Source organism: Nicotiana tabacum, chromosome 20 (assembly GCF_000715075.1).
Source record: "Nicotiana tabacum cultivar K326 chromosome 20, ASM71507v2, whole genome shotgun sequence".
Taxonomy (NCBI): domain Eukaryota; kingdom Viridiplantae; phylum Streptophyta; class Magnoliopsida; order Solanales; family Solanaceae; genus Nicotiana; species Nicotiana tabacum.
The window spans coordinates 152,583,609-152,600,854 of record NC_134099.1 but is presented as its reverse complement, the minus strand read 5'-3'; positions in this window follow the sequence as shown (position 1 = coordinate 152,600,854).

The window sequence follows — 17,246 nt, the reverse complement described above, 5'->3', positions numbered from 1 at the left end:
GGTATCATAGCAAGTCTGTCCTAAGAGTTGTCTCTGAGCCGTGTCTAGTAGAGTCTTGATTATGGATGTGTAGCGCGCCACATTTATAATCAGGAGGCTACGTGACATCTAGGGTTGTTACATTCTTCCTGAATCTATATCGTGTGTAGAGTTGAGTCGGAAGTGTTTGTCTCTAATATTCACCTTGTTTTCTTTCAGCAATGCCTTCGACTAGGAAGCAAACAATTAGTAGACAGCTTGATACAGCTGCGGGAGAGGGTACCAGTCAGGTGCCCCAAGCCAGGGCAGGACAAAGTGAGGCTCAGAGTGAGATGCCCTCTCATACCTCATCTAATCCATCTCCTCAAAAGGATATTAGAAGGCACCCAGCGCCTCCAGTTCCTCCGTCTGGCACTACAGACCAGGATATGCGGAGTGCTTTGCAGTTGTTGACTAGCTTGGTAGCTGCTCAGGCTCAGAGATAGAATACAAGTGCTGCTGATAAACTAGTTAGTACAAGAGTTCATGATTTTATTAATTTAGATCCTCCAGTGTTTACCGGATCAGACCCCAAGGAGGACCCACAGACCTTTATTGACCAGGTTCATCGTACACTTCGGGTTATGTATATTAGTGATATAGAGGCAGTAGAGTTGGCTTCTTATCGGCTACGGGATTTAGCGGTTCTCTGGTATGATAGTTGGGAGAGATCCAGGGGTCCGAACGCTCCTCCAACTGTGTGGAAGGAATTTTCTGAGGCCTTTCTTCGTCACTACTTGCCAGTTGAGATACAACGAGCTAGAGCTGATAAGTTCTTGAACCTTAGACAAGGTAATATGAGTGTGCGAGAGTACAGTATGCAGTTTGATTCTTTGGCAAGGTATGCTCCCCATATGGTGGCCGAGATGAGTGATAGGGTGCATATGTTCGTGAATGGGTTGGGACCACATCTGATAAATGAGTGTACGACAGCCTCTTTGGTGGAGGGCATGGATATTTCCCGTATTCAAGCTTATGCCCAGACCCTAGAGTATCGTAAGCGCCAGCAGAGGGAAGTTAGGGAGAAGGATAGGGGCCAGCATAAGAGGGCGAGATTTGCAGGGTATTCTGATGACTTCAGAGGCAGCGTCAGGCCACAATTTTCGAGGAGTTTGGCGCCACCTGTAGCTAGTGCTCCTCCACAGTTTCAGAGGCCTCGATATGATTGATCCTATTCTGGTCCAGGTCAGAGTTCGCGGGCATATGGCTCGCAACATCACAGGGATACTAGTCAGATGAGACCCCCAACACCACATTGTGATCAGTGTGGCAAGGCCCACTTTGGACTGTGCCGTCGAGGTTCTGATGCATGTTATTCTTGCGGACAGTCTGGCCATATGATGCGGGATTGTCCTAACAGGGGAGGTGATGGTATGGCTCAGCCGACTGGATCTGTGTCTGCTTCTTCCTCATCAGTTCGACCTCCAGCATGGGGTTTTCAGCAGTCGACAGGTCGTGGTAGAGGTAGAGGTGCAGTGCCGAGTTTGAGGGGTGGTCAAAATCGAACCTATGCTCTAGTAGGTCGACAGGATCTCGAGTCATCTCCAGATGTTGTTACAGGTATATTGTCTGTGTTTTCTTATGATGTATATGCGCTGATTGATCCGGGATCTACATTATCATATGTTACACCCTTTGTGGCTAATAATTTTGGCATTGAACCTGAATTGATAAGTAAACCCCTTGTGGTATCTACTCTGATAGGAGATTCTGTGATTGCTAGAAGGGTATATAGAGGTTGCACTGTGATGATTTGTAGTCGTCAAACCTCAACAAATTTATTTGAGTTAGAAATGGTTGATTTTGATGTGATAATGGGAATGGACTGGTTGGCCTCATGCTATGCAAATGTTGACTATCATACGAAAATGGTTAGGTTTCAATTTCCTGGTGAACCCATCATTGAATGGAAAGGGAATATTGCTACACCAAAAGGTAAGTTTATTTCCTATCGTAAGGTAAGGAAAATGATCTCAAAAGGTTACATTTATCATTTCGTTCGCGTTAGGGATGTGGAGGCAAAACCGCCTACTTTACAATCATTCCCCGTGGTCAACGAATTCCCAGATATTTTCCCAGATGAACTCCCAGGCCTTCCTCCTGAAAGGGAGATTGAGTTTAGCATTGATGTGTTGCTTGACACTCAACCGATCTCTATCCCTCCATACAGAATGGCCCCGGCAGAGTTGCGAGAGTTGAAGGTGCAGTTGAAGGACTTGCTGGATAAGGGCTTTATTAGACCAAGCATTTCACCTTGGGGTGCACCAGTCTTATTCGTGCGGAAGAAAGACGGGTCGTTACGGATGTGTATTGACTATCGACAGTTGAATAAGTTTACTATAAAGAACAAGTATCCACTTCCAAGAATTGATGACCTATTTGACCAACTCCAGGGTGCCAAGTATTTCTCCAAGATTGATTTACGTTCAGGGTATCATCAGGTGAGGGTTAAGGAGAAGGATATTCCAAAGACGGCCTTCCGGACAAGATACGGGCACTTTGAGTTCTTGGTGATGTCGTTCGGGCTAACAAATGCCCCAGCAGCTTTTATGGATCTCATGAATACTATATTTAGGCCATATCTTGATGTGTTCGTGATTGTATTCATTGATGACATTCTAGTACATTTATCTCAAGCCAGGGAGAGCAAATATCATCTATAAATCTCAAGCAAGCATTACAAGCATGTGCAAAACATGTCGAGAACGTACGGCCCGATCCAACAATATTTAAACTGTACACTGCAAAAGGGACGAATGACGCGAACCATAGATGCATCTATTACCCCGCTCACGAATCATACATGCGACGCAGTCAACATAAATAAACAAGCACCCCGCTCACAAATCATACATACGACGCGGACACACATAGATACATACATTTAAACAGCCAACTAGGAATTTATCAGGGAACATTTATCCAAGGAAAAGCCAATTCTCTTTTAATGATAAAGAAAGTGAAATTTAATCTTTTTTGGAAATTCATGTAATAATTCGATATGCTTTAAGCAATTCAAGATGTCAATAAGATTACAAATATTCCAAGTATAGCATGCTTTTAGGTCCTAGACTATCCGGACTTAAACATAATAGTAGTTACGCACGGACTCTCGTCACTAGTACGTACGTAGCCCCCACAAATAGAAGCACATAACCAATTATTTCACCTATGGGGACAATTCCCTCTTACAAGGTTAGAAAAGAGACTCACCTCGCTCTGAAGTTCAATAATCGGCTTCCAAGCCCTTCCGACTATTCAAATCGATGCCCCAACGCTCCTAAACTAGCCAAATAATGGGCAAACCAATGAAAATGCACCATAATAATTATAACAATTCAATTTATATAAAATCTCAACTCCGCTAGAAAAGTTGACAAAATCGCCACCGGGCTCACTTGCCCGGATTCTGAAAATTTTCGAAGATAAATTTTACCCATAATCTCACGAACTCAAATATACAATTTACTCTCAATTTCATACCCAAAATCATGGTCAAAATCCAAAAATATAAATTCTAGGTCTTTCCACCAAAACCCCAAGTTTCTACCAATTTCCATACTTTAATCCATAATAATACCATGTATTTAACTCACAATGGGTGGAAGTAACTTACCTCATGCTTGATAATGAAATCCCCCTCTTCAAAGGCTCCAAAATTGCCCAACCAAGAAGAAAAATGAAGGATAATGGGCCAAATCCCGATTTTTAAAGAACTCACTGCCTCCAGCATTTCCGCACCTGCGGTCACTTGACCGCTTCTGCGATCCCGCAGGTGCGGCCCCCACTACCGCTTCTGCGATATTCTTCCGCTTCTACGGTTAGCTCCCTCGCTTCTGTGCTTGCACAGATGCGGCCAATACCCCGCATCTGCGGTCCTTCCTTTGGCTGCCAATTCCAATCCTACGACTCCCAAGCCGCTTCTGCAGCTCCGCACCTGCGGTCACAACCTCGCAGGTGCGGTTACACCAGATATCAGCTGCCTTAGTTTTTCTTCAAATTCAAAGTTCGATCCATTAACCACCCGAAATCCACCCGGGGCCCCTAGGACCCCGTCTAATCACACCAACCAGTATCATAACACCTTACGAACTTGCTCGAGGCCTCAAAGCACACCAAATAATGTTGGAATCACAAATCACACCCCATTTCAAACTTGATGAACTTTAGAACTTCTAACTTCTTCATTCGATGCCGAAACCTATCAAATCACATACGATTGATCCCAAAATTTGCACCCAAGTTATATTCGACATTCCGGAACTACTTCAACTTCTGAAATCGAAATCCGACCCCGATATCAAAAAGTCCACTTCCGATCAAACTTCTCAAAAACCTTTAAGTTTCCCACTTTAGCCAAATGACTCCAAACTAACCCATGAGCCTCTGAATTCACTTCCGATCGCGTTCCCAACACCAGAATCACCATATGAGCTATTCCCAGACTCGAAATCCCAAATGGATATTGATAACACTGAAATACTCTACAACCCAAACTTATGAAATTCTTCCAAAAATGCTAACTTCCACAATAGGTGTCGAAACATTTCCGGTCTTCCAAAACCCGATCCGGACATACGCCCAAGTCTGAAATCATCATACGAACCTGTTGGAACCTTTGAATCCCGATTCTGAGGTCGTTTACTCAAAAATTCAATCTTAGTCAATTCTTTCAACTTAAAGCTTCCAAAATGGGAATTCTCTTTGCAAATCAATTCCGAACTTCCCGAAATTCAATTCCGACCATGCGCACAAGTCATAGTACCTGTGCGAAGTTGCTCATGACCTCAAACTATTGAACGACATGCTAGGGCTCAAAACGACCAGTCGGGTCGTTATAGCATATTTTCCTATTATGAGGTCTTGGGGAGGCTTGATATCCAGGGAGCACTTATACAATGCCATTGGACAATTGAAGATGATCTTCTTGTCCTGCATTTCCCTGAACAATAAGACTTTTACTTCTCCTAGACTTGCAAATTCCATTGTTAATTCGTTGTGAAGTGGTTCTACTTCCCCTGCCTCGACCTCTTGATTTGGTACTTGAAGAATTTCATTGGGTGGTGCATTCTCCTCCATGGGAGCTGGTACATTCTCCTGTGGAGGTGTCAGATTTTGATGAGATTGGATTTCCATGGCATGAAGATGGGATTGAGAGTGGATTGCTCCTCTTGTAGGAAAAATGGTAGGTTGGGTAGTGGTAATGGTACTACGTGATTGTGGAAGTGAGGGGGGAGGTTCCAATGTACATGCATTTCTTGGACTAGGTTGGTATTGAGATTTGAAGCTAGAGGTTGCAGGATTTGGTTTATCCACCTTTGGTTTACATAGTTGCTCATGGCAAGATGCATCGCCTTCGATACTAGTTGTGCTAGATACTGGGGATTTTGTATGATTAGCACAGTTTCTTGGCCAATGATCATCATGTTGAAGGATATTGCATGGCCTATGAGAGATTGAGGTTGGTGGTTTGGTGTAAGGGGTGTTATGTGCAGTAGTGAGGGGGTTTGGGCAGTGGGAGATGAAGGTTGTCCACTTGATGGTTCAAGACTTGAATAAGTTTGAGACGTCTCCTTAGGGATAGAGGAATTCTTGGAATTCTTCCTATTTGGATTTATAGTGGAGTTATTTTGGAAGGAGTGAGAGTGATAGACATAGGCAAATCAATATTTATAGCATTTATTTGCATGCAGATTATTTGAGGTAGCGTGTGGAATTTACTAAGATCTTCTGGTTAATTTTCGAGAGGTTTGTGAGTTTTTTCATCAGCCACTTGGCTTTGCATGCAGTGATGGTGGACAAATGGGAGATTTAATAGGAGTAATGGATTTCTGTCCACAGTTTGAGCGCGAACCAGAATATTGGCGTTTCCTTCTAGAATGGGTTGATGCTTAATTGGGAGATTAGTAGTAGGATTAATAGGTTGGGAATGATTTAGGTGTTACTTGTTATTAGGGGTGGAGTGTATAGAGAAAGGTAATGATGGGGAGTGGTAGGTTGGCACGTGGCTAATGGGTTGAGTATTGGACCCCAAGTCAGCCGTCATGCATTGGGCAGTAAATGAGTCTGTTCTTATGCTTGTGGTGGTTTTGTCATAACCTGTGTGCTGAATTTGCAGTTTTGCAAATTTGTTCAAGTTTTCAAGAAGATTGTGTGTGGGGTCTTGTAAGGGGAGTGGAAGCGTTTCTTATTAGTGCCAAATTTATCAGAGTTATCTTTACTAATATACTTTAGTTTTTGGGTGTTTAAGAACTTACCAGTGTTATCATTAAAGATCTTGACATTAATACCTTTGTCTTCATGATTAGGAATTTCCCTGTGTCGAGGGGGTATCACTTATTTGAAAAAGAGGCTGTTCGCCAATCTTCTACTATGGAAGTTGATTTTGGTGAGGGTTGATCTTCTTGCATGTTTAAATGCTCTGAAGAGTCCAAAGGTTTGGTGTTAGTTTTTGTGTAGGGACAGTTGGTGGTAGCATGGCCAAGTCTGCCACAGTTCTTACAGAGGAAGTTTTCCCCTTCGTATTGAATTACTTGCTTGTGATTGCCAATGTATATGTAGGATTTTACCAGAGAGTCCATCTGAATTTCTAGATAGAGTTGGGCATATCTTCCTCTTACAGTCGCAAAGGTGCATGCATAAATCTTGAGAAGCTTTTCGATCTTGTTACCAATCTTTTGTAGAACTAGACCATCGTAGAACTCTATTGATAAATGTGGTAGGCGGACCCAGACAAATTGTTACAACCCATATCCACATGTGTTAGTTCATGCCATATATTAGTTAACATAAATCCAAGAAGGAATTGTCTTTGAGATGATAAGAAGCTAATCTTATTGGTCTTAAGTGATACAAGGGTGATTAACAAGTATTAGAAGTTAAACGGATCAAGGATGTTGTAACTCATATTTTCAGGTAAACCTAGAGGTTCTTAATACACTCAAGGTCATGTATTAATGTGTTTGAATCATATAATATCCGTATCATAAGTCTTGAAGTCAAACGAGTTATGAAACAAAAGTCGACAAAAGTTGTCGCAACTTAGGTTCATAATTTTACTTAAACATTAGGTCAAATGTTTCTAATCTTTTCTCCTAATTTACAAGGAATTACGGGGTGATCGACCAAACAAATTAAATATCAATGAGTCTAGTTTCTAATGCATTAAACCGTTCATCGATACGATCTCTTAGTAGAGAGATATTGGCGTTTTCGCGAGACTGCGCCAAACCTCTCTATGGGGCCCACTAAGGCGGTTTAAGATATTTGGACCTATATAGGATGCCTCCAACCCATTTTAAGTCATTTAGTTTCTCTATTTTCAGACCTTAGAACCCTAGGAACATCCTCTGAAGGATCTCTCAAGATTCAAGACCCAAAAAAAGGGCAAACAACACAAATCAAGTGTCGGGAATTCCGTAGTGCTAGTAAGTCTCTTGTTCTTCTTGTTGTTGCTCATTTTTGTGTTGTTCCAGCTCGTGTGGGAGGTTGTTTTAAAGGGTTTATGTTCTGTAAATACTCCCTCATGTTCTTAATATCAATCCTAGGTGATTTCAAGCCTTCTAAAGTGATTCTAGTGCCGAAAAACACTAATTGATCGCTAGTTTCGCTTTTTTGTTGTTGTGGCAGCATTGGAGGGATATTTCATGGAAATTTAAGGTCAAATTGGAGTTGTTATTTCTATATAAAGGTAAGGAACCTCTTACTCTATATGTATTTAAGATTATCCAAGTTGCGGCTAAGCCATTGAAGCTAGAACTTGTGAAATATATATCGAAAGGCTTGGTAGTAATGTTATTGTTTTGTGGACTGTTTTGCGTTGTTGTTGGGCTGCGTATTTTACTACTGTTTTGTGGAGTTTTGGAGGAGGAAGGGTGTGGAGAAACACCATATATATGTAGGGTTCTGGGATGATAATTATTCGTAACATTTCCGGGTCGTTTGACACGACTACGGTGGTCGTCGTATGTATGGAGTGATTAGGCTGTGCGTGGACTATTTTGGGAGGCTCAATATGTTTATTATTGATGTTGTTTGGGCTGTTTGGTGATTGTTTTGAATGGTGTGAAGTCATATATATAGGGGAGGTGCTGTCCGTTTCATCGTAAAATAGGTTGTGGTCGATACATAATAGTTATGACGCTTAAATGATAACGATAGTATCGTTTCTCTTATTGTAGACTAAGGAGTTTTGACAATTGCATAGCTTGAGATTGGGGCAGTATATACAAGGTATGTGAGGATATCCCTTTTCTTCTTTTGCACGACTCCGATTGTACATAATGTAATGAACGAGCTTCCAAAGATACTTTACTCTTAGAAGCTAGCAGTACTTATATTGTTTTCCCTCTTATGAAACGATTGATGTTAATGTTGCTTCTCTTATTCTTATGTTATCAATGTTGTTGGTACTTCCTGATTCTTATAAGGTTCATAGTGAAGAGTTAGTCCTAATAACGTGTACAGAGGATACCGACCTTACGTCACTCCGAAAGGTTTAGAATGCGATTCCATGAGTCGAGCATGCATTATATATATTTATCTATTTTACTCTACCGAGCCACGCTATAGTTGGCCGGGTACGGCACCTATTGTGCAACCACTGATCAGTTGGGTTTTACCGAGCTCCACGTGGCCGGGTACGTTTTTACCGAGCCTATTATGGCCGGGTACGATATGATGATGATGATGATGCTCACAGAGGCAAATGTTTTAAAGGTTTATGTATTTATACATATGTATCATGCATTTCGTGTCAGTAGCCCTCAGAGGTACTAAGATGTTACAGGTTGTATATTCTTTATCCTTGCTTACATTACTGATCGTATTTATGGTTCCCTGCCTTACATACTTAGTACTTTATTCGTACTGACGTCCTTTTATTTGTGGACGCTGCATGTCGTGCTGCAGGTCCTGATAGACAGGCAGGTGCAGCTCCCCCACTACAGTAGGCTATCCAGTTCAGCGGTGATTGGCGAGATCCCTTCTCCGGACTTGCCTTGGTCTTGGTATGCATTTTTGTTATAGACATTATGGGTATGTCGGGGCCCTGTTCCGACTATGTTGCAGCAACTTATGTTCCTTTAGAGGCTCATAGACAGGTGTCGACTCATGTATAGTTTGGTATGCCTTGTCGGCTAGGTTTTGTTGTATAGTCTTTCATGGTTGCGTGGTAGCTCATACCTTATATATAGTTTCTTGATTGTCTGGTCATCCCATATTATATATGTTCATGCCATCAGTTTCTATTGTTGGTTGTCCATGATCCATGTCTACCATTTATATTAATCTCGTCAGCCGTAAAAGATAATAAGAAAAGGTTAGATAAAATGTACGTTGGTGCTCGGCAAGTATGGTCGGGTGCTAGTCATGGCCCTCCAGTTTGGGTCGTGACACAAATGAGATGTGTGTTTTGGCCTCTGTTGCTACAAAATATAGAGACCATCTTTGTATAGATAGGAACTGCCCATTGATGAACCATGGTCCCCCTTGAAGAGCTCTTGTCATATTCTTTTCCAAGTTAAATTTGACGGTATTGTAATCGGCACCTAAATTGATTAGTGAGGATGATTCTGTGGTTTTTCATATATCCTGCAATTTTCTTTTTAGGTAGAAGTGTTGGATCCTTTTACCAATTAGCTTTATAATTAGTGAGTACCTCCATGGATGGTAGATGCGTTGGAGATCATCTGTAGACAGATTTATTTGTAAGTCTTATTTGCATTTTTTCCATTCTTGATCAGTATCCTCTTTTGGATTACCAATTTCTACTGGTGTAAAAGGGGTGGGCATTTGAACGGAGATGAGTTGTTCTGGGAAGTTTGTAAGTAGAACCTTTTTAAAGGATGATGGTGATTCATTAGAAATAGAGTTTGAGCTGGGTATAAATTCATTTGTGGTGGTTATGTTTGCTAAATCTGGAGGTTTGGGGGGAATTGAGGAAAGAATCTGCGGTGATGATGTAGTAGCCATCTTCTTTTCCCTTTAGCCTAAGAAAAAACTAGAGAGAAGTTAGATCTTCTCTCTGATTCTTGACTCTTAGACCTTACTCCTTTTATGTTCTTTTTAATTTTTTCTCTTTATTCAAAAAATAAGGCTCTTAGATATTAGTTGTCTTCTATGATTAGCTTAATTATATTGGGTATAAATATCCGGTGCGGATAAATTTTTTCCATCAAATTATGTAGACTTATTGGACTATTTACTACGCATAATACTTTTAAATAATTTGATATAATGTAAACTATTCTAGATTATTCGTTTATAGGGACTAGGGAGTAAAAATAAGGCTGATTTGCTGTGACTGTGAGGGCATGGTTGGAACTAGGGGTGTTAATGAATATTTAAAAACCGATTAAACCGTATCCTGTCGAATTGATTATTAGATTTCTTTAATAAAATCATAAGTTTTTATATAAATTTATAATCGTACTGATAATTAGGGTAGTTTTTTATTTTATAAAAATAAACCAAAAAAATATCGAACCGTAGCAAATAAATTTACATGTAAAAAATATATTTATATATTAAGTTTAAAAATAATAATGTATTAAAAGTTTCCTTGGGCCTTAGAATTGTGAAAACGGTTACAAACCAACAAGTATTAAACTCAAAATCCTAATTTCCAAACCTATAATGCTACTCCTATTGAAACAAAATTATTTCCAGCATATTCACTAGCAAGACACAAGGTATTCCAGTGATTAGTAGCAAACTACGTATTGAATATGTTTCCTTTCGTATGATTCAAATTTATCTTTTTGAATATTTAATCTTTTATAGACTTTATTCTTGCATTCCAAATTGGTTCATATTTTTTTACTAGTGTGATTTATATTTTCTTTCTCTTAGTTTCTTTTACGTTGCTATAGAATAGTTGACGGATCTATACTTTGGTCATCTTTCATAATTTCTTAATTCATCACCCTTTAAACCGTAAAAATATCTAGAAAGTTTGTTAAGTTCGATAAAAGTACGTATGTTATTGCATTCTATTTGCACTAATGACTTTTACATGACATTTTAAAAAAGTATCGAAAATTAACCAAACCGTACTGATACCGAAGAGAAACCAATATGATTAGGAGAGTTTCAAAAAGTCTAACAGTTATACATAATAAAATAACTAAAAAATTAATATGGTACAAATTTTAAAAAATAACCATCCGAACGAACCGTTGACACTCCAGGAGTTGGACCAGTGATATGGTCGTACAATTGGGCGATAAATGAGCTAGAGTGGATCGAATATCAGCGAATGTCAATTGTATTCACCCGTTTCAATTTACTAATATAATTTTGCATTGAATTTATAAAAATATTTTTTGATATTTATGACTTTAAAAACTTAAAAGATAAAAACATTATGTGAGGTCTTCAATTTTATAATTAAAAAGCTTCTAATTAAAAGTAAATATTTAAAATTTATTTTTAAATATAATATATATTTTTATTTTTCAAAAGAACAAATAAGAAAAGTATATCAATATTACATACAACTTGCCACGTCTTTGGGTTCTCTCTGTGTTGTTACTGATCTGCTTTACTCTTGGATTATTGGTGGAATGACAATGCTCCAAAGAATCCGACTCTAGATTATGGTAGTCCTTAAAAGATTTTGCCACTCGCTGTATGTTTATCTACTTCACACGTGTAAGAAACTCAAAATTTTAGATATTACACATGTGGTTAATCTTCAATATATTGATATATGGTGAATTGCATTGTATTTATTTTTTTGGCCAATTGCATGCTACGTACTATAGTCTATACGACAATCACCTTCAACAACCCCTAGAGCCGCTTGATCAAGACAGGTAACTGAACAAGTAATTAATTGGTTTTAAATCTAACTGTTTGATGGCGTTTCTTCCTTTTGGTGATCATGTTATACTACTTATTTTGTATTAGATCGACAAGGTCATGTTTTCTTTTGTATTTGAGGATTATTTCTGTGCAATGGACCAATAAGTTTAAATGAAGGGATTAATTTAATCAGCAATCTTCATGTCGTCACAAAAAGACTTGGTGATTACTTTTCTACTTTTTGTAGCTTAACTTTCTTGTAATGTGATCTTGAATTTCTTTTTGATTTTTCCTTGCAAATCGTAGGTTTTATATTTCTAAAATAAAGTAGACCTCAAGTAAAATCACTTTTTCAAAATATTTACTAAAACCAGCCATCTAACTTTTAAAGAAAAAAAAAAAGAGAGAGGAAAGATCTAAACTAATGGCTTCCAAATAAGACTTATGGATTCTCCCCTTTGACTGAGAAGTTTTATTTTGTGTCTCATACAACTTACACTAATTGTATGGGGCTCCTTTTTGTCTTACAAATTTATGGATCCGTCTTACACTTTTGGGTCCACAAAACTGTAAGACAAAAAAATTGCCTCATACAAGTAGTGTCAGTTGTATGAGACACAAAATAAAATTTTCCCCTTTGACTTGACTATTGAATTGACTCTTCTTCGATAGCTTTTAAGCGTCGAATCCAATTCATTTCGTAGTGGTAGCTTATTGGCCTGAAATTCTTTATTGGGTGACTCGCACTTATGGCTTGGGTTCTCTGTTTCTTTGCTCACAAGAAATTGTTCTATCAAGAAATAATTAGAAAAGCAATTGTCTCTATTGGATTCTCACTTAGCTGCATCAATCGATGAATTGAAAAACGTGGTGTGTATTGGTTTATACATTATTTGGTTTGTATTTTGAAACTTGCATAGCTAATCATAATATAAGTTAATAACCCAATTGATGTATTATTTTATATCTAATATTTTACCCGTAAAACGGTACAGTTGAATTTATACGTGATTTATAGACAAGTGAATCGATTTGATCCAAAAATAATAGATGAATTAGACAAAAAAATATATAAAACTTAGCCTTGAAAGTGAAATAAAACGGCAGATATCTTAGTCCGGGGCGCAGAGCTTCCGGAGGCAGAAAAGAAAAAATAAATAAGCAGGAAAGTAAAATATTATTGAACTTTTGATAGAATATAGTGTATGCTTGTCAGAAAATTCGTCCCCTTTACAATGATGGTAGAGCTCACTATTTATAGTTACGCCTAGGGAACAAGGTCCTAGGATCAAACCCCTCTTAAATGACCATTATGAGGTCCATTGAAGAATCGTAACGGTGAGCAGTGAATGTCAATATAATGGATCATGCACTTAAGGCTATAGAATATTCCTCATTGTATACTACCGGATTACAGGCATTCGTTTTGTCTTTATGAATACCATTCTCTCCGATGACAAGCGAAACCATTGCCTTCGGGTCCAATTGTCTTTTGTCTTCGGCTCCACCTGTCGTTTTATCATGCGATCATTGAATATGAACATATTTTACCCCATACAGAGAGTCCCGCTACTTTTCGGTAGCATAACTTTGTGTCACCGGGAAGTTGGTAGAGATACCTTTCTTGGAGGGAAATTCTCTGACCCCCTATAAAAAGTTTCTGACGGTTGATTAGACACACGTCTCTCCGCATTTAATGCCCCGAACATGCATCATCCCACGATTCAGCATCACCTTTGCCGGTTATCGAGGTAATTATGGTCACGATTTAGCCGTTTATTCCTTTACTTATACGCATCAAACTTCTTCATTTACACTTCATAATTCCGCAAACTCTCTCAAACTTTCTTTATTTAACTCGCACTTTGTCTTCATCCTTTCTTTAGCCTTCTTCTTTAGAGAAACTCTTCCTTCCTTTCTGATAGAAATGGGTTCTTCTTTTAAAAATCCTAGTTCCTCAAAAAATAAAGGTAATGTCACGATCCGGAATTTCTACCATCGGGACCGTGCAGGCGCCTCATCACACTTGCTAGGCAAGCCAACATTAGAGTATTATTAACCAATTTTCTTTACGTTTCAATGATTAAGAGCAAACAAGCTAAGACAAGTAGAAATAATTGCGGAAGTAAATAAATAGCCTCTTTGTTCATATACTATTACCAATACAATTACCATTAATATTCAGAATTCGGTGTCACAATCCACGAACATATTATGATTTTCTACAAACATTAGTCTGGAAAAAATTACAACTATTTTGAAAATGAAGAAAACAATGCTATAAAGATGTAGAAGGGGATGACAGGGCCTGCGGAAGCCAACAGGACTACCTTGGGTCTCCAAACTGTGTAACCTGAAGCCAACCTCCCAATTAGCCACTACCTGCTCCGAAATCTGCACAAAAAGTGCAATATTAGTACAACTGACCCCATGTACTGTAAGTGCCGAGCCTAACCTTGACGAGGTAGTGACTAGGTTACGACGGGGAAATTTCAATATAACCTACATACAGTGTATAATAAAAGCAGAAAGAAGAACATAACAAAATAAACAGTAACTTGCAAGGAATGAATACATAACTCAAGTATCTTATCAATATCCAGCTATAACCACTCCTTAAGTGAAATGCAAAACTACAGAATAATTTACACAGCAGAAGAAGATACATAATCACATAAACTGATGCGGCGCGCATCCCGATCTCACCATATAATCAATATTAATATGAATATTCCCCCTTATTACTCCATATCAGTCCACCCTTATTCCTCCTGTTGCGGCATGCAACCCGATACCACCGTATAATAGCGATTCACCCTTATTTCTCCTCAATATGTCACCCTTATTCCTCCTGTTGTGGCGCGCAACCCCATCCCACCATATAATAGCATTTCACCCTTATTCATCCTCAATATATCACCCTTTTTCCTCCTGTTACGGCGTGCAGCCCGATCCCACCATATCAGTACTAACTACTCAATAATAACATAAAATTGCACAATTTATCTCAAAACTCTCCACAATATTTAAGCCTCAAACCAAAACAAAGGGAAATCTTGTACATCATGAAACTTCACACAAATAATACTACTCAGAGAAACCAATCCAAAATATACCATAAAACACCGATAAATCAGCTTTAACTAATAAGATGAGACAATGAGACTACGGGATATCTAATACCTTCAACAACGAAAAGCAATATCTGTCAAGTAGCAATCAAACATGGAAGTACCCCTAAAGCATGTAATAGTTAAGGCAGGGAAGAAAATATAATAAGAATGGGAAGAAAACAGGCAAAACAGATAAATTGGCGGCACATAGGTACTCGTTATCTCACCTATGCGCCACTAACATGGATTTTCATATAGCAATTAAGTCAATGATTCCTAATCCCTCGAGTCAAAGTTAGACACAACACTTACTTCGCTCCAACGGCCAACTCAAAGCTCAATCACCATTTTTCCCTTCACACAAGCCTCCGGACCAATAGAATCGAACCAATTACAAACCAAACAATTCAATCTAAGCCTTAAGAACTACCCACGATTGCAAGGAATTCAATTTAGGCCATTTTTGAAAAGTTAACACCTGGGCCCGCTTGGTCCAAACACGAAATTTGGACCAAAATCCGATTACTCGTTCACCCCCAGCCCGGATATATAATTGATTTTGGAATCCGACCTCAATTTGAGGTCTAAATCGCCAAATTTTGAAACCCCTAGATTCTACCCAAAAATCCCCAATTCCACCATAAAAATCTTAGATTCTAAGTTGAAATCTTTTAAAATGAAGTGAAAGATTGAAAGAAATGTGTTAAGAATCACTTACCTATGATTTGGGGGAAGAAATGGTCTTTGGAAAATCGTCTCTTATGTTTTAGGTTTTGAAAATTTGAAGAATGAATGAAAAATCCCGTCTAAGTCCCTTTTACACAGTTGCATATGTCGCATTTGTGACCTGAGTTTCGCAATTGCGAACCTCGCAAATGCGAGAAAACCATCACATTTGCGAGGTCTCTCACATTCCTGTTTCCTTCGCAAAAGCGAAGAAATGCTCACAATTGCGATCTGAGCTGATCACATATGCAATTAAATGGTCGCAAATGCGAGTCAACCTCCCCCCTGTCCCCATCGCAAATGCAAAGGTTTCTTCGCATTTGCGAACTTAGGCTAGCCCAGCTTCTCTTCGCATTTGCGAGGAGAAGCTCGCAAATGAGACCTCAACAGTAGTCGCAAATGCGAAGCTAGACCTCGGATTTGCGAGGACTGAGGCCTACAACATAGCTGAAGAACACCAACAATTCTTCTAAGTTTCAAATCACTCTGTAGCCCATCCGAAACTCACCCGAGCCCTCGGGGCTCCAAACCAAACAAGTCTTAAAATATCATACGAACTTGCTCGTGCGATCAAATCGTCAAAATAACACGTAGAACTACGAATTTAGTACATAATCACATGGAATTCTTAAGAACACTTTGAAATTCCTATTTTCACAACCGGACGTCCGAATCACGTTAAATCAGTTCCGTCTCTCACCAAAATAAGGAACCGATACCAATAAGATCAAACATTAATAATTTCTTAAAGACCATTAAATTTTCATACTTACAATTTTTAACAAAAATTCATAACTCGGGCTAGGGACCTCCGAATCCGATTCCGGGCATACGCATAGGTCCCATATTTTAATACGGACCCATCAGGACTGTCAAAATACGAGTCCATGTCCGTTTACTTAAAACGTTAACCGAAGTCAACTAAATCAAATTTTAAAGTCAAAAATAATTATTTTCATCAACTTTCAACAAATAAGCTTTCCGGAATCACGCCCGAACTGCGCACACAAATCGAAGAGGGATAAAGTGAGGTTTTTAAGATTTCAAAATGCAGAATTTAGTGTTAAATCATAAGATGACCTTTTGGGTCATCACAGATAAAGCCGATGAGGCTGCTCCTCCTACGGTGAGCACTATCATCACAAGACGTCTTGTCACAACTAAGACTTCGAATAGAAGTTTCCTTTCGCTAACCCTCTTACGCGGGACATTGGAGTGTACTCTTCTATCGTCCTTCCAGCATTCTGAAAGACTGCCATTGCCTAGATTTAGACATTATCGCTCCTGATCTAGCGGAGGGAATAACCCTACCCAAGAAGGGCTTCACATATTTTTATATGTATCCCTTCACTTAGGAGTCATTCTCTTTGATCAGGGAACTTGATTCCGTCATTATGGAGGACAGTCGTTGTCTTTGGCATTTGTGCTAGGAGACGGGAGAGGAGCTAACCCTAGCTCGATTAATAAACCTTTATTCCCCCAAGATTTTTTGCGGGGGAATGATAAATTTCAGCAAATGTGGCCACCATGCTCTGCTTGCCAGCATGGATGATGACAACGATCGTGGATGGATGAAATCCACCA